We start from the raw sequence: 21786 nt of genomic DNA, 5'->3' as shown, positions 1-21786 counted from the left end.
GAGGCAGAGCAGTGCAACAGCAGCAGAAACCTAGACTAAGATGGTGATTGAGCTTCCTGGCAGCCAAAGTAAGAGGCGGGAGGTGGGGAGGCTGTGAGGATTCCAGAGCTGGGCCAGAGTCACAGGACTGGAGACAAGGGGACCACTAGAGAGATATTCGGGAGGCAGGTTCAGTGGGGCTTGATAACTGAATGGTGGAAATGGGGAATAAGGAGAAATGAGGAAGAAGCCCAGGATACACCCAAACCCCTCCTTCCTGCCAGGGTGGCTGGAGGACAGAGAGCACACAGGCAAGAACTGGGCACAGTGCCTCACACAGCAGGTGCCTGGTGAGTGTGTGCTACCGGCCCCCCGTTTTCATTCATGCCAACACCTGCTCAGACCTGGGCCACTCCCCCCCTCACCCTGCCTCACATGGCCTGAGGGCTCAGGACCCTTCTGGCTCTACTCTTCCACCAATCTCTTGGGGGCTCCTGCTTACCATCCCAGCCTCCAGAGCCACTGCCCCTGAAGCTACAGTTCCTTCCTTCAATCATCAGCTCGGGGGCTGAGGGGTGATCATGGGGAAATAATCAGGGAGAGCATCGTGAATCAGCAGGCCTGCTGCCGAAGGCTCAGGGCAGGGCTGGCAGTGGAAATGCTGCAGGGCAAACGGTGACACCCAAGGAGTTCCCACCGCCCAATCTCTTAAACTCTCCACCAATCCAGGTCTGTGCCACAGGAAACCGCCCCCACCCCTCCACCGCACCCCCCAGTTCTTTAAGTTCTGAGACCAGTTTCTCAGATGTGGGCTGAGGCTGAGTGGGGAGGAGGGAAGGGGTTCATAATCATGGTGCCTTAGGCTATATTTTCACATCTTTTCATCTGATCATTCATTTGTTCATTCCCTCCTCCCTCATTCGACTAATGTTTATAGACTTGTCCAAGGACCGGGTCTCCATGACAGTGATGATGTCCCCATTGGTCAGAGAGAGAGGTCAGGGAGTTTTAGTCCTGTGTGCTAGATTGCCAGAGGAGGAAAGTGAGGCCTGGAAAGGGAAAGGGACTTGTCCAAAGTCACACAGCTGAAGCGGGGACTGGCCCTCAGTTCTCCAATTGCCAGCCCATGCCGAGTTCAAACACGACTGCACATTAATGGCGCTGTTCTTACTAACACCACAGGAATCTTTTCTACTAAGGTGCCTGGAGAGTCTCTCAGACAGAATGAGGTTTGCCTTTGGGGTCTCCTCAGCCCCATTTCTTGTTCTTTCCCTTCTTCCTCTTCGTGTCCCCTCCAAGAGCCCAGTGATCCCACAATTCCTTCATCCTGTGGGGAATGATGACAACTCGGTATCTGAACCATTTCCTCTCCTGAGACACCTTCCCCTGAACCCAGAGCTACTCCAAACACCTCCATTGCCCCGATGAGAAGGAACCTCTGGGTTCACTGTCAGCCCTCCCAGGCAGCATATGGCCATGGACCAAGGACATTCCCTCAACACATAGGAGCAGCTCCAGTGCTTGTGGCTGGCTGTGGAGGACCCTTTCCTGGGGGTTTCTCAAATAGCTGCAGAAGTGACCTCTAGTATACCTTTCCTGGTAGTTTATACACTTGAAAGTGTCAGACTGCCAGACTGGTCAGAATCCTTGAACACGTGAGCTGGCATCAGGGAATGTTATAGCTGGAGAATAGAAAGTTGGAGTTTGGATTATAGACTCTTAGAATGTTTCAGTTGAGATTACAGACTCTTAGGGCTAGGGCTGTAGAGTCATAAATAATTATAGCTGGAATTATGGATCAAAGGAAATCAGGGACAGAAATGATGCCAACATTATTCCATCCCCCCCTCTCTGACAGCTGAGAAGAGAGAACTGGCCTTGTCACCCAGCCAGTGGTGGCTGGGCCAGGCCTTCTGCTGCCCAACAGGGCTCTGTCCTCCAGATCTCCTGGAGAAGCCTCCAGGGCCTCTGGGGCCGAAGCACTCCTTGCCTGGGGACAGTGGGGACAGTGGTCTGCCACTCCTCTAGCCCAAGCCTCACTGCCAGCCCATCACAGCACCCCGCCACCAAGGCGGATATATTTAGGTGTCCTCCCTGAATATGTTTCCACAGCTCTGGACACTGCCTTCTATGTCCTCTCCTTCTCCAAGGCCTCTGGGCACTTTCTCTAAACTGACCCAATGAAGTCACCAGGAACAAGGGCTCTTGCTCTGCCAATGCAAATATTTCTCCCCCAAAACGAAGCCCAGCCTGAGGGGTCTCCTGGTTCGCTTTGGTCTGGAGCTCAGACCCACCTGCTCTAACCCTGATGTTGCAGCATTCCTCTAACTCCCAGGGCCTGCTTTGGCCCAAGGACGACACATCCCTAACCCTACTCTTCTTAACTTTCTTCATTCTAGGCAGAGGGCACTCCTGCCCCTGCCCCTGTCAGTCTCCAAACACACACACACACAAACACACGTGTACACACTCGAGGGCACAGGCCAGCATTTTTCTGTTCCTCCCATGTTTGTCAGGAAAGAGGCCTCCATCCAAGCTCCATGCCTGCACTGACAGCTCTCCCTTCAGCCTCTCTCCCACGCCCCATCCCAGACCTTGCCAGAGACTCAACATCTTCCCCTTTCAGACTGTATCTTCCCAGGAGCCAGAGAGTCTCTGAGAGTTCAACAGCGATAGAGGTTGGGGACAGGAAGGGATCCTTCAGACATATTTAAGCGGGAGACTCTCAGATTCCCACCTGCTCAGCTCATGGGAAATCACTGGCTCTGTGGAAACGGAGAGTTCTTAGAGCAGGAAGGGACCACTTATATGGCAGCTCCATCACTGTCATTATAGTTTTACAACCTGTTAAGGGTTGTTATATGCCAAGCACTTTATAGCCAGGAACTCAGTCAATCCTCACAATAACCCTACAAGGCAAATACTATTAATGTCTCCATTTTACAAAGGAAGAAACTGAGGCACAGAAAGGTTTTGCCCTAAGTCCTACATGTAGAGAGTGCCACAGGTGGGATTTAAACCAGGCTTGGATGTCCCAGGTGGTGGCTTGCTATAGGAACCCCCTTCACCTTGGTCCCCTGGGGTCCTGCAGCCTCTTCCTGCCCAGTCAGTGCAGAAAAGGTGAGAACGTCATTGATGGTCACAGCTCCTCCTGAGAAGCCCAGCTTCCCTGCCCCTGCATTAGAAATGACAGACAGACCCCATCACAGTTCCCCCATGCAGGACACATCCCCACGCCCCTGTGACGCCTTCCTTCACATACAGTGCACATGGCCATACACAACTCCAGCTTCCCACCACACAACTCGGCTGCACGTCTGCACACACAGCACACAGCACACACCAGACATGCTGCCACACTCCCCCAGGAGGTCTAAGTCCTGCTATCTCAGTTTGGAGGACAGGCAGCGGAGTCCTCCTACTTTACCGGTGCCGAAGGGGCCCCAGCAGGATAAACCCAGCTCATCACCAAGCCTTGAGTCAACTCTCTGGATGGGAACTTACCAGAACAATATTTTTACATTAAAACAAATGCAAAACTATTACAGAGAGGAATGCAAAATCCACATGAATTTTGAAGATTAAACAATGAGACTTCAAAGAATCTTCGTGTGTGTGTGCCTGTGCGCACACCCACACGTGCCTGTGGGAGGGTGAGCGTGGGACTAGCTGTACTTCCTCCACCCAGGTCCGGGGAGAGCTTTCACTCTCCCAAGCCCTTAGGGGCGCTGGGTGGAAAAGTCAGAACCACCCTAGGGAACATTTCATGGAAAATGTTCTGTCATAGTAAGAGCTGCACAAATGCTTCTCGTCTTCCAGCACACTGCACAGAGCCATGGATGTGCCACACACACAACACACATCTCACAACAGGCACCACATGCATGCATGCACCATCGTGTGATTGCTCCCACCACACAGTGGGCACACACCCTGGGCACACACGTGGAACCCCCGGGTTACCCTGGCACAGTCAGTCATGGCTATAGGTAGGTAGGTACCACACTTCTTGCACGCAGACAACACCACAATTCATTGGTCACACTCGACACACCTAGCACACACCACACACTAACTGCATACAACCCAGTACACACACATTGCCCACACTAACCTCTTACATACTGCCCACGACATACCCACCACACTCCTTCCCTCACGTACACACTCACTCCCCCTGGAGAACCCCACCTGGGGCCCGCAACGCAAGCCTGGCGTGGGCAGAGCTGCCCTCTACCCACTCACCCTGGCACCGCCTGCTCCTCGGTCCCCACCCCACCCCCACAGTCCTCATCTGGACCGCGAAGGCCCCGGGCCGGGGACTTCATTTGCTCCGGCGCTGGCACGAGGCGAATCCGCGAACCGAAGCTCCGCACAGGCAGAAGGCAGCGGCTGCAGCTCAAACCCCGGGCGTCCCCGCTCCTCGCGCCGCAAGAGCAAAGAGGTGGGGAGGTGGTGTGGCCGGGTGGCCTCCAAGCCGGAGCTGGACTCCCGCTCCCGCCCAGGCGGGACCCGGCTGGACTGACGGCCGCTGGGGAACCTGGGGGAGGTGATAGTTCTGGAAGAGGCCGCAGGTGTCAGGAACCGGTGCTCTGGACTGGGACCCAGGAGCCCTGGACTCCAGCCCAGATTCCCTCACCTCTTCTACCTTCTCTAGGCCTCAGTTTCCCCCATTGTATTGGGGGCCTGGGGTGGGGTGGGGGACCTAAGTGGTGATTCCGACTTTCCAGCTCTGACATTCTGCAATTCTGGAATGGTGGTGGGGAGGGAGGGATAAAAATAAATGCTATTTCTTGAGCACCTACTATGTGCCAGGCATCATACTAGGTGTTTTAATACATTACCTCATTTAATCCTCATAGCAATTCCAGAAGTATTATTATCCCTATTTTACAGGAGGCAAAACCCAAGCACAGAGAGATGAAGTGACTTGTCCAAGGTCACACAGCTGGTAAGTGGCAGACCTGAGGTTTGAACTCAGACAGTCTGACTCCAGAGCTCAAGTACCCCTAAAGCATGGATTGGTGGCACCTTCTATACTGTACACTGCTCCCTGATTCTCATAACAACCCCAGGATCTTGGTGTCACAAATCCATTTTACAGATTAAGAAACTGAGGTTCAGGGGGATTATTTTACCCCAGGTCACCCAGCTAGCTGGACATCCTACTAAAGATGGGGGGTGGGGGTGGGAGTGATACTGGGATGGTATAATGAGACAGTGCCTGTCACATAATTGGTGCTCATCAATGTCAGCATTCCTCCTGTCACTCCTCTTCCTTCTCTTCTTTTATCTCCTAAGCTCTCTTATGGACAGTGGCCTCTAATTGCCTCATCTCTGAAACCTCCCCTGACCGGTAGCCCTCAGACAAGCCAGCCCCTCCTCTTGGCTACCGCTGCAGCTTTTAATCAACAGTTGTTGAGTTCCTGTTCTGTGGCAGGTTCTGTGCTAGGACTGCAGATCCAAGTCAATAGGACAGTCCAGATAGCGCTGGCCTCATGGAGTTTATAATTTGGTGGAGGCCCCAGATGTTAAATAAATAGTCACATAAATTAATACAGAATTACACATTGTGGTAAGTGCTAAGAAGGAAAAGTGAAGGGTTAGAGGAGAGATTATAATGGGGGTGGGAGGGGGAAGGAATCTGGTCTAAATTGTAAGATTTGGGAGAATTCCCTGGCGGTCCAGTGGTTAGGACTCCATGCTTCCACTGCAGGGGGCACGGGTTCAATCCTCAGTCGAGGAACTAGGATCCCGCATGCCGCGGGATATTCAGCCAAATAAATAAATAAATGGTAAGATTTGGGAAGATTTCCCAGAGGAAGTGCCCTTTAAGCTGAGACCAGAGTGAGGAGTTGGCCTCAGCCAGGTGACGGTGAGGGAGAAGAGTGTCCCAGGCAGGGGAAACTTAAAGAGGGTGAGACAGGAAAGGGCTTGGCATGTTCCGGGAAATGAAGCACAGCCAGAGTGGGAGGTGCCCCACGAGCCAGGAGGCATGGTGGGAGATGGGCCTGAAGGAGCGGCAGCAGCCAGCCCACACAGCCCAAAGTCAGGACCTTGGCTTTTGTCCAAAGAGCCGTGGGAGTCACAAAACATTTAGAGCAGCGGAGTGACATAAGCAAATCTCTTTTTTTAAAATTGGGGTATATGGGGCTTCCCTGGTGGCCCAGTGGTTGAGAGTCCGCCTGCGGATGCAGGGGACGCGGGTTCGTGCCCCGGTCCGGGAAGATCCCACATGCCGCGGAGCGGCTGGGCCCGTGAGCCGTGGCCACTGAGCCTGAGCTTCCAGAGCCTGTGCTCCGCAACGGGAGAGGCCGCAACAGTGACAGGCCCGCGTACCGCAAAAAATAAATAAATTAATAAAATAAAATAAAATAAAATAAAATTGGGGTATAGTTGACATATAATGTTATATCAGTTTCGGGTGTACAGCATAATGATGCGATATTTGTATATCAAATATCATTTTAATCAATCTCTCCAGCTGCTGGATGGAGAATAAGGAATGGGTAGGAGGGGCGAGGTAGCAGCAGGTGCCCAGCTAGGAGGCTGTTCTACAGTCTGGGAAAAGATGATGGCCGCTGGCCCAGGGAGGATGTGGGAGGTGGAGACTGGAGGACAGAGCCAGGGATATGTGGTGTCATGGGCTGTTGTCATACCCACTTCGCCTGAACCAAGGGGCCTTGAGGCCTTGGCTGGCTCAAGGGGAAATGGTTGCTGCCAGTCCTTTGAGGGGAGAAGGTGTTTGCCTGTGACTCAACGGACTTGGGCCCCTAGAAACCCTCACCTAGGGAAGCTCTTCTCTCCCTTCACGGTAGCTCTTCCAAATCTTCCCTCTCCACAAGCTCTAACTCACTGACACCCCAGCCCCACCTGCTACCTGACTGACCAAGAAAATTCACTCACCAAATGCTCACTGGTTCTCACCTGTGCTAGGTAGACATTAGGACTGAGGCCAGGCTCAGTGGAGGGGGCTCACGTAAGTTCCTGCCCCCGACCTCTCTGCTCAGCACGCCCCTCCCCAAGAGGTGGCTCTTCTTTTATCGGAGGTGAAGGCCCCAGCAGTGCCCAGAGCTGCTCTCTGCTTCTGCAGCCAGGTCCCCACGCCCTTGGGAGTCCTCGTCTCCACCCCTGCCAGCCTGTGAACATGCTCCAGTGTCTTCTTAAGCCTTGGAGCCCCCCTCTCCAGGCACTCCCCCTCTCTTCCCTTCACTGCCGGTGGCCTCAGAAAAGTTGCCTCCTCTGCAGTCCTCAGCCCATTTATCTAGTCTCTGCTCCCAGAGCATCCCCAAAATGGCTCCTCTAAGGACCCAGTGACCTCCGTGCCCCTGAAGGACTGCCCAGGAAGTCACTCGATGGATACTGTCAAGAACTCCCTGTGTGGCCTCCATAGCACCCTTCTCCTCCTGCTTCCCAGACTCCTCTCAGGGCTCTGTCCCACCCTCATCTTCTCTGCACATTCTCCCTGGGGGAGGGCAATGGCTCTCCTTAAATTACCCCTGTGTGCTGGACACTCACAGTTCCCACCTCCAGCCCAGCTTTTCTCCTGCACCTCAGACCTATTGCTCCCTGGACTTCTCCCCTCTGAGGACTGAAGTGCCCTCTTCTCTACAGTAATCTCCCCCATGCCCTCATCTTCACGACAACACCGTCAGCCCCTGTCACCTTAGCCCAACACCTGCAACACTCAGACAACCAGTCTCTCCTTTCAGCTCCCATCGCAGCCTGTATTCAACAATCATTTATTGAATTCCTACTATGTGCCAGGATTAAGGAGGCTTTCTTAAACAAAAACATAAGCAAGAAAAAAGAAAACATCATAAAGGAAAAAAAGTGATAAACTCAAGTATAATAAAAATTTAAAAGTTCTATTAATCCAAAATACTAAAAGGGACTTCCCTGGTGGTCCAGTGGCTAAGACGCCATGCTCCCAATGCAGGGGGCCCAGGTTCGATCCCTGGTCAGGGAACTAGATCCCATATGCATGCTGCAACTAAGAGTTCGCAAGCTGCAACTGAAAGATCCCACATGCCGCAATGAAGATCCTTCACGTGGCAACAAAGATCCCGCATGCCTCGACTAAGACCCTGTGCAGCCTAAATAGATAGATATTTAAAAACAAAAACCAAAATGCTAAAAAAAAAGACCACAAACTGAGAGGAGGTATTACAACATGTTAACAGACAAGGATTATTATTCAGCATATATAAATAACTCCTATATACCAATAAGAAAAAACCCAAACAACCTAATAGAAAAATGAGCAAAAAACGTGAGTAGGCATTTCACAGAAGAGAAAGCAAGCACGGCCAATACACATACGAAAATATGTTCAACCTCACAATCAATCAGGGAAATTTCAAGTAAACCCACAAATTTCAAGTAAATACCATTTCACACACATCAGATTAGCAAAAATTAAAGAGTGATAACACCAACTTTGTTGAGGGTGTGGAGAGATGGGAACTTTTGTGCACTGTGGGTGGGACTCGAAATTGAACATACCAAGTTGAAGAACAATTTGTCAATGTCTAGTAGTTGAAGATGCACATCATCTGAAAGAGTTATTCCACCCCAACATAAATAACCCGGATAAACTTTAGCAGGTGTAGAAAAATGTACATCACAGCATTTTCTCTAAAGCAAAACATTGGGAACAATCTAAATACCCATCAATAAGAGAATGGAAAAATACATTTTCATTCAGGTGTCCCTTTCTATCTGAACGCTCACTCTCCCGATAATTGTTACAATGACTTTCAAAACTTCTTACTAGTAGAAAACCTGACTTAACAAACCTGCAGGTGCTCCCCAGCACAAGTCTGGGTGAGAGGATGTGGGGTAAGCTGTGGTGATAACTCCTCTGTTCTCCCAATAGGATAGGCTCGCACCTCATGCTTGTGTTCCTTAAACTTATTTGGTACGTAATTGTTACCATCTTCCCCTCATTGTTAAGCAAAAATGTCTTCTAAGAAAGTGGGAAAACCTGAGCCTGAGACGCTTAAGAATGCCCATGCATTAGAAGAAAATGTGGAAGTAATAAAGCTCATTGAGAGGGCTGGACACGTGAAAGATGTAAGCTTAGCCAGGCATGTATCCTCCTCCATCACACACAGGAACTGTGCTACATGTGAGAAAACAAACAAACAAAAAGAGCCCATTCAGGGGACTTCAATGGTGGCACAGTGGATAAGACTCCGAGCTCCCAATGCAGGGGGCCTGGGTTCGATCCCTAGTCAGGGAACTAGATCCCACGTGCATGCCGCAACTAAGGAGCCCACAAGCTGCAACTAAGGAGGCCACAAGCTGCAACTAAGACCTGGTGCAACCAAATAAATAAATATTAAAAAATATTTTTTAAAACAGAGCTCATTCAGTGTTAGATAATGAAGCAATCAGTGTTTTAAATGCTTTAGAGCTTTATGCAATGATGGAAACATCCTATATCGGCTGTCCAATGTGATATGATAGCCTTCAGCCGTATGTGTCTACTGAGCACTTGAAATGCGTCTAGTGCAACTGAGGACCTGAAATTTTTAACTTTAAATTCATTTACGTTTAAACTTAAATAGCCTCGTGTGGCTAGCAGATACCATATTGGACAACACAGCTTTATATTGTGCAGAAATCCTTGGTGATCATTAATAGTTTTAAAGAATTTCAATGATATTGGGGTGAAATTAGCGGAAGTTTTTGGATGAGCTGGCAACATATTATTATTTTTCCCAGATAAAATTCTGGAATATGAGCTTTTACTATCTACAGATTTACTATCAGGAATGGGTTATGTTAAGGGATGACTGTATAAGCATGTAATGGAATACTATACAACAGACAAAAACGAATGAACTAGAGCAGCACACGGACAAAGCTAAATCTCACAACTATAATGGAACTGAATAAAGAAGTATATGGGAGGACACACACAGTATGATACTATGAACATAGCGTTCTAAAACATGCAAAATAATACTATACTTATGTATAAAGACATGCATGGGAATGACCAACCGGGTAAAGGTCAGCTTTGACGGGAAAGAGGAGGTGAGATTATAGGGGACACAGTAATAGACCCTGCTTCTCCCCTGACTCCCCAGCCCCCCACATGCTTTGCAAAGACAAAGGGTGATCAGGGCCAGCACAGAGAGGACGCACCTCCTCTCAGAAGCCTTCTCTGTCCCCCTCCCCATCAGACAGTGCCCAGGGCCTCCTCGGGGCTCCCAAGGCCCCAGTGTTGGCCTCTGATGCACCGGATCGCTCTGGCCTGATGTAGTCTCTCTCCACATCGCTCTCTCACCAGCAGAGGTGAGACACTGTTCCAGAACAGTGTCTGGAACACTGCCTACGAACACAGGCACTGTGTCTGTGGTTCACCAGCCCTGTTTTCTCCACACTTGGCACAGGGCTCTATAATAACTAAATGAGGGAATGAATATAGGTCTCTTTGGGGATTTAGAGTCATCATTATCATTCATCTCTTCTCTGACCCTCTCTATGTGCCCAAGCATGGTCAGGGCACCGGGGATACAAAGATGAATTGTCCACGGCTAGTGCCCTCAAGAAGTGTCTGGCTTGGAGAGGGGATAAGCCAGGATGTTGTGGGCAGAGGGATGCAGTGATGTGCACTGAGGCATAGGAACCCAGAGGGGCCCCTGGCCCAGCCTGGAGACATGGGTACAGGGGAAGTCAGGGTACAAGTCCTAAGCTGGTGTTTAAGAACAACTAGGGTCATCTGGGTGAAATCAGGGGAGGGGGCAGCATGAAAAGACCTGGAAGTGAGAGAGAACGTGGCAAATTCTGGGAACCTTATGTGTCTCAGTTCAGTTGGAGAGTCCAGTGGAAGGGAGGAGTGGGACAGACAAGGCTGAAGAGGCGGGAGGGACCAGGTCTTGCAGGGCCTTGAATGTCAGGCCGGGAAGCTTAGTTTATCCTCAGGGCGATGGGAGCCATGGAAGGGTAAAAGCAGGGGAGGGGCATAATCAGAGTAATGTCTTAGAAAGTTTGCTCGTCCCAGCTGCTGTGCGGACAGGCAGAAGAGGAGGCAGGGGACCAGTAAGGGCCAGTAGTCCAGGCAGGTGGCCAAGCTGGTAGGGATGGAGGAGGGGTGATAAGTGAGGAACTGATTAGAAGGGGGATTGTGGGGACTTTTTAGGAAGTAGAATCAGCAGGATTTAGGCAGATTAGATGTGAATGTGAGGGAGACAGAGGGTTATCTTGGTTTGGGTTCGCCCAGAAGCCAACACCGGGGCAAGGAATCAAGTGCAAGTAGTTAATTTCTGAGAGGATCCTGAAAGCATCACTAAGGGCCTGGGGAGGTAAGACAGGGAAAGGAAGGAAGCCAATTCAGGGTGGTTGTATGTTCAGGCCACTCAAGGTAGCTGTTCTCTTGTTGTCTTTACATCCCCTGCCCGACCACTGCCTGCTTCACCTACACCCTACTCACATAACTGACCTTCCTACCTACTTGCCCCAGGCCCCAGCTGGTAATTGTTCTTATCAAAGGGGCAGTGAGGGGTGTGCCCCTCTGTTAGTTTCCCTGGTAACCAATGAGCCAACCTGATGTCAATCCCCTTCTACCCCCTGGGAGTGAAGACCGCTGCCATGTCCTGCTCCACGGTTGCTCCAGGACCTTGCTTCAGACGTGTAAGCTCCCCCATCCATTAAACCATTGATATCTTTGTTGCTGACTCCCGGCTCTTTCTTCGGTCTTGAAGCTGGGCAAGCACAGGCCTTTGTAGGCCTGTGAGGTACAGCCCAACAGTGGTCAATCAACAGATTATCCCTGGGGGTCAATCCCATCGGGAACCTCTAGGAGGCAGCACAGAACATGCCTCAGAGATTTCCCACATGAGTGACAAGGAATCTGGAGCATTTATCTATCAACTCTAGTTGTCACTGGTTAAAAGCTGGTCCCCAAATTTTCTGGCCCTTCTGGCCAACTGTGCTCCCGACGGCCAGAGAAAGCTCCCAGGCAGAGTCCCAGGTACCATCAGTGAGAAGGTGTCGGGGCATAGGGAATAGTGAGCGCTGAGGGTCATGATCAGGAACCTGCTCCAACATCTGCTACAGGGGAAGAGGAGGCCCATTTGCTCCCAACAGGCTGAGCCCTGGTTCTCCAAGGTGGGCAGAGGAGAGGAATCTGTGTTGAAGCTGGGGAGTGGGGGTTGTCTTGATGGCCCTGACTTCTCCCCAGCGTCCTCTCCCCAGTCCTCAGCCTTCTTGCCTGGTCCATCCACTGCCCCCAGATGGTATGCAGAGCCTCATCTGATTTCCGTGGAGACTGTGCTCCAGCCCCTGGAAATGCCTACTCCGATTAGCTTTGCCAAGTTTGGTTTGATCATTGGACCCACGTCAAGTCAGAGAAAATTGGTGGCTCTTGAATAAAATAATATCCCATCACCAGGGGTTGAGAGCAGGCTGGAGACACAGATTTGGGGAACTTACCAACTTAATGTTCGTTTTTCTAGGCCATAGGGCAGTGAGTTTGCTTAATGGAAGAGAGAAGATAGAGAAGAGGGTTTGGGCTGGAGCCATCAGTTAAAGGAGGGAAGAAGAGATGCCCAGGGACAAGACTGAAGAGAAGCAGCCAGAGCAGTAAGATGTGCGGCAGAGCAGTGTGGTGTCACTGAGGGCGAGGGAAGACAGGCTTGGGAGAAGGAAGGAGAGGGCTGCAGGCTCAGAGCTGGGCCCAGGAGCCAGGCGCCATCTACCGGGCTCCAGGAGAGGTCAAAGAGCCCTGCGTCAGAGTGTGTCTGGAAGAACACTTGCTTCCTCCTCTTCCTCTCCCTCCCCCTCCCCCCTCTCCCAGCCTCTGCCTGTGGCCTCAGAAGTCTTAGCAGCTGGCAGACGTCCAGTGAGACCCAGAGTTGACGAGCTATGTCTGACATTTCCAAAGGCTTCTGAGACTTCCCTTGCTCCTGTCAGCCCCCAGCCTTGATGTACCGGCAGCCTCCTCTCCAGACCAGTGCTTTTCTTTTAGCCCCAACCATGGTCCCAAGACCCCCCCAACCCCTTTCCTGAGGTCCAGGAGCCCCATGCCGCACCTGTTTGCTCTGTCAGTCCAGCATCCGTGGGCAGCTTATGTCCTGAAAAGGGCCACCACTTCCGGAAGTTCCCCCTTTCACATTCCTACCACATTCCAGCTGCCCAACCAAGTATTAACCCACAAATTCATAACCCAGGAATTTTAGCCCTGGCAGCTGCTCCTCAGGGCTCTGAATTCCTCCCCTGCCTCCATGTACATTGATGGGAGATGGGGGTGAGTCATTGCCCCTTTCCGGGTCTTAGTTTCCTCAGCTACAAAATCGGGTCGACAATCCTTGCTCTGCCTCCTCCCATGGCTGGCTCTGAGGGTTCACACTTTGTAAATTCTGCTAGTTGTACGTGCTGTTCCCCCTCTTGGAATGCTGTTCCTTTCCTTTCTTCTTTGTGAGTCCTGATCACCCTTCCAAGCTCTACTAATAAAACATGCTACCATTTTTTTCATGCGTGCTATGAGCCAGCATTGTGCTAAGGGCTTTACATATGTTATCATGCTTCATTTGTACATGGAGTCTGAATAGATACTCTGATTATTCCCATTTTACAGATGAGGAAACAGGCTCAGAGAGACTATATGACTTGCTTTAGGAAATGTTGGTCAGAACTAGAACTCAGGACTTCTGAGGTAAGACTGAGGCCTTTCTCATTTCAGTCTGGCTCCTTCCTATCATGCCCACCAGATCTGCCCCTGATTCAGAAGTTAGCTTGTGTTAAAAGGAACACAGTGCATGTAGTAAAGAGGCGATAGTCCACAGAGGTCTGCTGGAGCCTCACTGGCCTCTGCAACACTGCCTGCTGCAGGGGGTCGGAGAGGGTAACAAAATCAATACGAGGAGCAAGAAGCCAAATTACATGAGAGTTGAACCCTGAGATCGGGGGGAAATCTTTCACTGGGTACCAACAGGTCCCTGTCCCTTTACTTTATTTATTTATTTTTATTTTATTTTATTTTTTTTTTGCGGTACGCGGGCCTCTCACTGTTGTGGCCTCTCCCGTTGCGGAGCACAGGCTCTGGACGCGCAGGCTCAGCGGCCATGGCTCACGGGCCCGGCCGCTCCACAGCATGTGGGATCTTCCCGGACCGGGGCACGAACCCGCATCCCCTGCATCGGCAGGCGGACTCTCAACCACTGCGCCACAAGGGAAGCCCCCCCTGTCCCTTTTAAATCAGACTAGTTGAATCTGAGGTACAGTCAGACATTCTTGTTTTGTTAAATAGTTTAAACCGCATAATGAAGAAAGAATTGATGTTTTCATTCATTTCAGCTCTTTAAAAATCAACAAATCAATATCCAAAGATTGGAAATGACCTAAATGTTATTCATAGGGAACTGGTTAAATAAATTATGGCTGTGAACAGAACAAGTAAGCTTTTTGTGTATTGGTGTGAAAAGACTTTCAGGAAATCTGCAGAAGAAAGCTAGAAATATGTGTACAAGTATGTAGCCTTTTGTGTATAGAGAAAGAAAAAAGAGCACACGGCTTTTAGGGCTTGTATATGCATACAGTTATCTGGAAAGATGAAGAAACCATGAATGGTGGTTGTTTAATAGAGTTAATGAGAGAGAGACTCTTCACTGTTTACCTTTCAATATTTGTTTTGTTTGAACTGAGTGAATGCACTCTTTAGTTGAAAATTAAATAAAGAAACATATCACTTTCTTAAATCAAGATGTCACATTTAATAAAGTTGCTGCAGGGACTTCCCTGGTGGCGCAGTGGTTAAGAATCCGCCTGCCAATGCAGGGAACACAGGTTCGATCTGTGGTCCGGGAAGATCCCACATGCTGCGGAGCAACTAAGCCGGTGCGCCACAACTACTGAGCCTGCCCTCTAGAGCCCGCGACACAACTACTGATCCCACGCACCGCAATGAAGCCCATGCGTTCTAGGGCCTGTGCTCCGCAACAAGAGAAGCCACTGCAATGAGAAGCCCATGCACTGCAATGGAGACCCAATGCAGCCAAAAAATAAATAAATAAATTTTAGAAAAGAAAAAAATTAAAAACAAAACAAACCCACAAAGGAGTGTGCTAAGAAAGCATTCTTGAAAAAAAAAGTTGCTGCAAATGAAGGGGTTTGACAGAAAGATAGATCAATGGAACAGGATAGAAAGCCCAGAGATAAACCCACGCACATATGGTCACCTTATCTTTGATAAAGGAGGCAGGAATGTACAGTGGAGAAAGGACAGCCTCTTCAATAAGTGGTGCTGGGAAAACTGGACAGCTACATGTAAAAGTATGAGATTAGATCACTCCCTAACACCATACACAAAAATAAGCTCAAAATGGATTAAAGACCTAAATGTAAGGCCAGAAACTATCAAACTCTTAGAGGAAAACATAGGCAGAACACTCTATGACATAAATCACAGCAAGATCCTTTTTGACCCACCTCCTAGAGAAACGGAAATAAAAACGAAAATAAACAAATGGGACCTAATGAAACTTCAAAGCTTTTGCACAGCAAAGGAAACCATAAACAAGACCAAAAGACAACCCTCAGAATGGGAGAAAATAGTTGCAAATGAAGCAACTGACAAAGGATTAATCTCCAAAATTTATAAGCAGCTCATGCAGCTTAATAACAATAAAACAAACAACCCAATCCAAAAATGGGCAGAAGACCTAAATAGACATTTCTCCAAAGAAGATATACAGATTGCCAACAAACACATGAAAGAATGCTCAACATCATTAATCATTAGAGAAATGCAAATCAAAACTACAATGAGATATCATCTCACACCAGTCAGAATGGCCATCATCAAAAAATCTAGAAACAATAAATGCTGGAGAGGGTGTGGAGAAAAGGGAACCCTCTTACACTGTTGGTGGGAATGTAAATTGATACAGCCACTGTGGAGAACATTATGGAGGTTCCTTAAAAAACTACAAATAGAACTACCATATGACCCAGCAATCCCACTACTGGGCATATACCCTGAGAAAACCATAATTCAAAAAGAGTCATGTACCAAAATGTTCATTGCAGCTCTATTTACAATAGCCTGGAGATGGAAACAACCTAAGCGTCCATCATCGAATGAATGGATAAAGAAGATGTGGCACATATATACAATGGAATATTACTCAGCCATAGAAAGAAACAAAAGTGAGCTATTTGTAATGAGGTGGATAGACCTAGAGTCTGTCATACAGAGAGAAGTAAGTCAGAAAGAGAGAGACAAATACCGTATGCTAACACATATATATGGAATTTAAGAAAATAAAAATGTCGTGAAGAACCTAGGGGTAAGACAGGAATAAAGACACAGACCTACTAGAGAATGGACTTGAAGATATGGGGAGGGGGAAGGGTAAGCTGTGACAAAGCAAGAGAGAGGCATGGACATATATACACCACCAAACGTAAGGTAGATAGCTAGTGGGAAGCAGCCACATAGCACAGGGAGATCAGCTCGGTGCTTTGTGATCGCCTGGAGGGGTGGGATAGGGAGGGTGGGAGGGAGGGAGACGCTAGAGGGAAGAGATATGGGAACATATGTATATATATAACTGATTCATTTTGTTGTAAAGCAGAAACTAACACACCATTGTAAAGCAATTATACTCCAATAAAGATGTTAAAAAAAATGAAGGGGTTTGATAGTGTCTCATTATTAAGAAAAATTGAAAAATTTTATAAACAAAATTTTATATAGGGATTTACCATTTTTCTAAGTAGTTTTGCATAAATTAACATATTAATCTTCTTAAGACTTACTTAGAACAGATGACTACTCTCATTTCTTAGAGGAGGAAACTGAGGCTCAGAGGCAATGGTCTTGTCCAGTGTCACCCAATCTGTAAGGAAAGGAACTGGAACTGGAGCCCCGGGGCCTGATAACAGGAACCACAGAAAATGCAGAACAAAGCCACACCTTTGCTTCTCAGAGTGCTGGTGACTCATAAAAAGGGGGATAAAATAATTCTGTCCTCTTGAGTGGTTTGAAGATTAACTGAGGTAACGTATGTAAAATTCTTAGCACTGTGCCTACCACAGAGCAAATAATCAAAAACTTTCTTTAACTGTTGTTTTATTTAAATTTTATTTAAATAACAGAAGAGGATGTTCCAATTCAGTTGGCATTTCTTGAAATGCCATGAAATGTTCATGAAATATGAACACCCCATATTTCAGCCATATGAACTAAGAAGGGGAGAAGCATCAGAGAACTGAAGGAAGTCTAGGAAGTGATCTTTGCCCTAACGATGCTTATGGACTTATTGGTGAGACAAAGTTTAAGTAGACTCACATACCTTTTCTGTAGTTATTATTGTCAGTGTTCAGGTAATTTTTTCCATACTAAGCCTCATTGTAAAATTAAAAAGGAATTGTCTAATTTTATGTGCAGTGCTTTTAAATGACAAATGACAGAATTTGCAGGGAGAACTAAATGTTTTTTTCAGAATATTTTATTCTATTTTAGATAATATTGTGCACGTTTATACTCTCAACCACCCTCCACCATAACTGAGGTCCTGGGTACATATCTAGTCCCCTAATCATCCTGCATTAGTGAGGGTTTTGGCATTAATGGCGCCAAAATGGCAGTGTTGTCGTGTGTTCTCTGCTTTATCTAATGTTTATTGTATTGACATACACGATGCTCACCTTGGCTTCTGGCAATTCCCAGATTAGAAAAATACTAACAGAGTAATGCTGTACTAATTGAAAACTGTCATATAAAAAAAACAACGGAATTGTTCTTTCCAGTTAATTTTTTTCCCCAAAGTTTGAGAATAAGGGGATTAATTTGCATCTCAGAGGAGAAAGCCCTTATTTCCTGGAGAGAGAAGTGTAAGGAGGGCCGCAAATGTCCTTACTCACCAGGGAGCTTGGTTCATGTGGAAACACTTCCATCTGCCACCACTTGAAGATGTGACTGGCAGAAGCTCTTAGATGTTGCCACTCTCAGAAGTGGCCAAGAAAGGCCAGAAGAACAAAAGGTAGGATAACAAGAGGGCAAGATCAGGAGGGTTTGTGTCCACCTTGAGCTGCTTATGCAGGTTGGAAGGGAGGCATTTCATTGGAATCCTGCTGCCTCTTTCAGTAACCGAACTGACAAGAAAGAGAACCCTTCCAAAGGATTTGGCCCTTCTGGGTTTAGGGAAGCAATCCACAGTGTTCACCTTTTCTCCAGGTGGCTTATGGACTGATGGTGTACGTCCAGGATTTAGAAAACAGCAGGAGACAAAGGGTTCCAAGCAGTAATGTCTAGTGTATAAACAACTACACTTGGTCAAACCTGTATACAAGATGTGCAGGAGAGGAGAAAGCAAAGCACAAGCCAAGATTACCTATGAGGGAAATGATGAAAAGAGTCTCTCATAAGAAAGATCGAACAATCCTCCATCTATAGAATGGACATAGGGACAACATCCCTCTGTGAAAAAACACCAATAAAATAAAAACCTGGATCTCCTTACGTGATCACTGCTTTTCCTGGATTTTAACCAGCATTTTTCTTGTTCCTCAGGCTTTAAATAGGGAGTTCAGCATGGACCCCCGCACTGGAATAGAAAACTCACCAGTTTGCTGACCCTGGTTCATAGACCCTGGAGAATGTTTGATACAGGAATACTACTAGCCAAAGAAAAGAGAAATGGCATTGATGTGAGAGAGGCAGGTGCCACATGATTTTGATTTGCCTTGAGCAAACTGGATGAAAATGAAAAGAAATGAAGACTAGGTACTGTGATAGCAATGCCCACTTCAATGAAAATCGCCACCTCACTGACATAGGTGCTGGTACAAGGTGTTTAGAGGACGAGGAATCTGTCATATAGATAATGGTTGATGACACTGACATTGCAGAAGGTTGGCCTAAGCTTCTGTCCTGTGTGGGCAGTGGCTCCAGCAGATCCCATCTCATACGTGCACACACACACACACACACACACACACACACACACACACACGTGCTTGCACAAACCCAAACCTCAACACCGAACACATCTGATGAGATGTGGTGCTTTATACAATCATGGATTATAAATAGCTACAAAGCAGTCACAGGCCATTAATGTCAACACATAGTATTTAGGAGATGATAATGAAGAGAAAGAAAGTCAGCTGAGTCATGCACCCAACACAGGAGATGATGTTCTTTGATACAAAAGTCAACATCAACAGCAACAGAAATCCATGAAGCATTTGCTGAAGAGGAAACATAGCATTCGGGTGTAAAGGTAAGAACTTAGTCCAGTTAGAGTGATTAGTGCCAGGTTCCCCACCATGGTGACAACTTGTTAACCCAGAAATGGTGAGTTCAGGCCCTAAGAAGTAGTTTCCGCCAGGCATTCCCATATGGGGAGACATGTGCAAAGAAAATGCACCTCCCTTTCAAACTATAAAAGATGGGATGATTCTCATGAGTACCATACACACTAAGTGGTCTGCTAGGGTTGCTGTAACAGAGTACCACAGACTGGGTGGCTTAAACAACAGAAATTAATTTTCTTACTGTTCTGGAGGCTAGAAGTCCAAGATCCAGGTGACAGCAGGACTGGTTCCTTCTGAGGGCCTCTCCCCTTGGCTTGTAGATGGCCATCTTCTCCCTGTGCCTTCATACCACCTTCCCTCTGTTGTGTCTGTATCCAAATAGCCTCTTCTTGTAAGGACACCAGTCCTACTAGATTAGGGCCCACCCCAGTGACCTCATTTTAACTTAATTGCCTCTTTAAAGATCCTTTCTCCAGAAAGGTTACATTCTGAGGTACTGGGTGTTAGGACTTCAGCATCTTTTGGGGGAGGGATTCAGCATAGAAGAGTGGAGAAAAGCAAAATGTAGTCCAGTCTCTTCTCTGTTTCTGATTTCCTCCCCGTTTCCCTTCGAGACAAATGGCTTCTGATCATTTGGGGATTTGGGACTTACACCTTTGTAGCAGTGAGTAGAGATGGGACCCTGGCTTCTACTTCCATTCCTATATTTACTCCTCTGCCATTTTTTCCCCGTATTTTGTTTTGTTTTGTTGTTGGTTGGTTGGTTTTTGTTGTTGTTGTTGTTGTTGTTGTGGCAGGTATCCTGCTGGCTCTTCCTTCAAAATACATCTGGCATCCCTCCGTTTCTCACCACCTCCATTGCCTCCACCTGGTCCTAATCTTCATGATCTCTCGCCTGGATTTCTTCATTGGCTCCTTCCTGCTCTGGCGGCTCCCATCCTCAGCCCACTGTGGTTTATTCACCACACTGAAGCCAGATTCAGCCTTCTAAAATGTAAGGCACGCTGTATCTCTGCAATGGCTTTCCACCTCACTCACTGTCCTACAAGATTCCACCAACCTCTGGCCTCCACTTCACTTCTTCCGTCTTCACCCCGGCACCAGCCTCCTTCCTCTGGAAGCCAGAACTTTGCACTTACTGTTCCCTCCGGCTGGAAGGCTCTCCTTCAAGTCTGTTCAAATGCCCTCTTTTTAGCCTCTCCTGAGGCTTCACCTGACCACCCTACTTAAAAAATCAGGGTTTCTGGGCTTCCCGGGTGGCGCAGTGGTTGAGAGTCCGCCTGCTCATGCAGGCGGCGCAGGTTCGTGCCCCGGTCTGGGAGGATCCCGCGTGCCGCGGAGCGGCTGGGCCCGTGAGCCATGGCCGCTGAGCCTGCGCGTCCGGAGCCTGTGCTCCGCAGCGGGAGAGGCCATGGCAGTGAGAGGCCCGCATACCACACACACACAAAAAAAACAAAAACAAAAATCAGGGTTTCCCTGGTGGCGCAGTGGTTGAGAGTCCGCCTGCCGATGCAGGGGACACGGGTTCGTGCTCCGGTCCGGGAGGATCCCACGTGCCGCGGAGCGGCTGGGCCCGTGGGCCATGGCTGCTGCGCCTGCGCATCCGGAGCCTGCGCTCCGCAGCGGGAGAGGCCACGGCAGTGACAGGCCCGCGTACCGCAAAAAAAAAACACACAAAAATAAATAAAAATAAATAAATAAGAAATCACATCCTCCTTCTCCTCCTAATCCCTCTTCCCTCTCTGCTGTTTTCCCCACAGCACTTGTCACCTCCTAACACAGCACGGAATTTACACTTTATGATATCTGTTCGTTTTTGTCTCTCTCACCCTACTAGGCTATAAGCTCCGAGGGAAGAATCTTTCTTTTTCATTTACTGATGATTTTCAAATACCTACAACAATGCCTACAACATAGTAGGCTCTTGTAAATATTTGTTGAATAAATAACGAATGAATCAATAATAATAAGGTTCCTGCCTCAAAGGGCCCTTGTGAAACTTACACGAAATAATTAATTTGACTTGCTTTGCAAAGGAAAGGAATTATATAATGAGTACCCACTGGTACTAGATGTTCTGCAAAACAGTTACATGGTTTATCTCGTTTATTCTTCACTATGAATCTCATTCATTCATTCAGTGAGTAATTGTTGTGCACCTACTATGCACTAGGCACCGTTCTAGGTACTGGGGTAAAGCAGTGACAAAACTAGACAAAAACCCCTGTCCTCTGAGAGCTTTCAAGAAGAGACAGACAATACAAATAAAACATGAGGGACTTCCCTGGTGGCGCAGTGGTTGAGTCCGCCTGCCAATGCAGGGGACACGGGTTCGATCCCTGGTCTGGGAAGATCCCACATGTCGTGGAGCAACTAAGCCCGTGTGCCACAACTACTGAGCCTGTGTGCCACAACTACTGAAGCTTGTGCGCCTGGAGCCTGTGCTCCGCAATAAGAGAAGCCACCGCAATGAGAAGCCTGCACACCACAACGAAGAGTAGCCCCCGCTCACTGCAACTAGAGAAAGCTCACGCG

At 48.2% G+C, this 21786-nt stretch overlaps 1 protein-coding gene and 1 non-coding gene across 2 annotated transcripts in view; one reads left to right on the top strand and one right to left on the bottom strand.

Moving 5' to 3' along the window:
* Positions 1 to 20558, bottom strand: part of P2RY6 (pyrimidinergic receptor P2Y6) — a 55021-nt gene extending 34463 nt beyond the window's left edge. The window contains exons 1-2 of the mRNA XM_027083329.1: positions 19493 to 20558; positions 19115 to 19185 (exon numbers count right to left, since the gene is read on the bottom strand). The gene's annotated coding sequence lies outside the window, so the exon portion shown is untranslated. The remainder of the gene's footprint in view (positions 1 to 19114; positions 19186 to 19492) is intronic.
* Positions 7876 to 7948, top strand: TRNAW-CCA (transfer RNA tryptophan (anticodon CCA)). The gene has a single exon. It is a non-coding gene; the product is annotated as a tRNA-Trp (tRNA).
* Positions 20559 to 21786: the final 1228 nt, after the last annotated feature.

The sequence above is a fragment of the Aethalodelphis obliquidens genome, unplaced genomic scaffold (assembly GCF_003676395.1).
Source record: "Aethalodelphis obliquidens isolate GAN/ISIS:26980383/991018 unplaced genomic scaffold, ASM367639v1 scaffold50, whole genome shotgun sequence".
In the NCBI taxonomy this organism is placed as follows: domain Eukaryota; kingdom Metazoa; phylum Chordata; class Mammalia; order Artiodactyla; family Delphinidae; genus Aethalodelphis; species Aethalodelphis obliquidens.
This window is presented reverse-complemented; position numbering and strand designations above follow the sequence as displayed.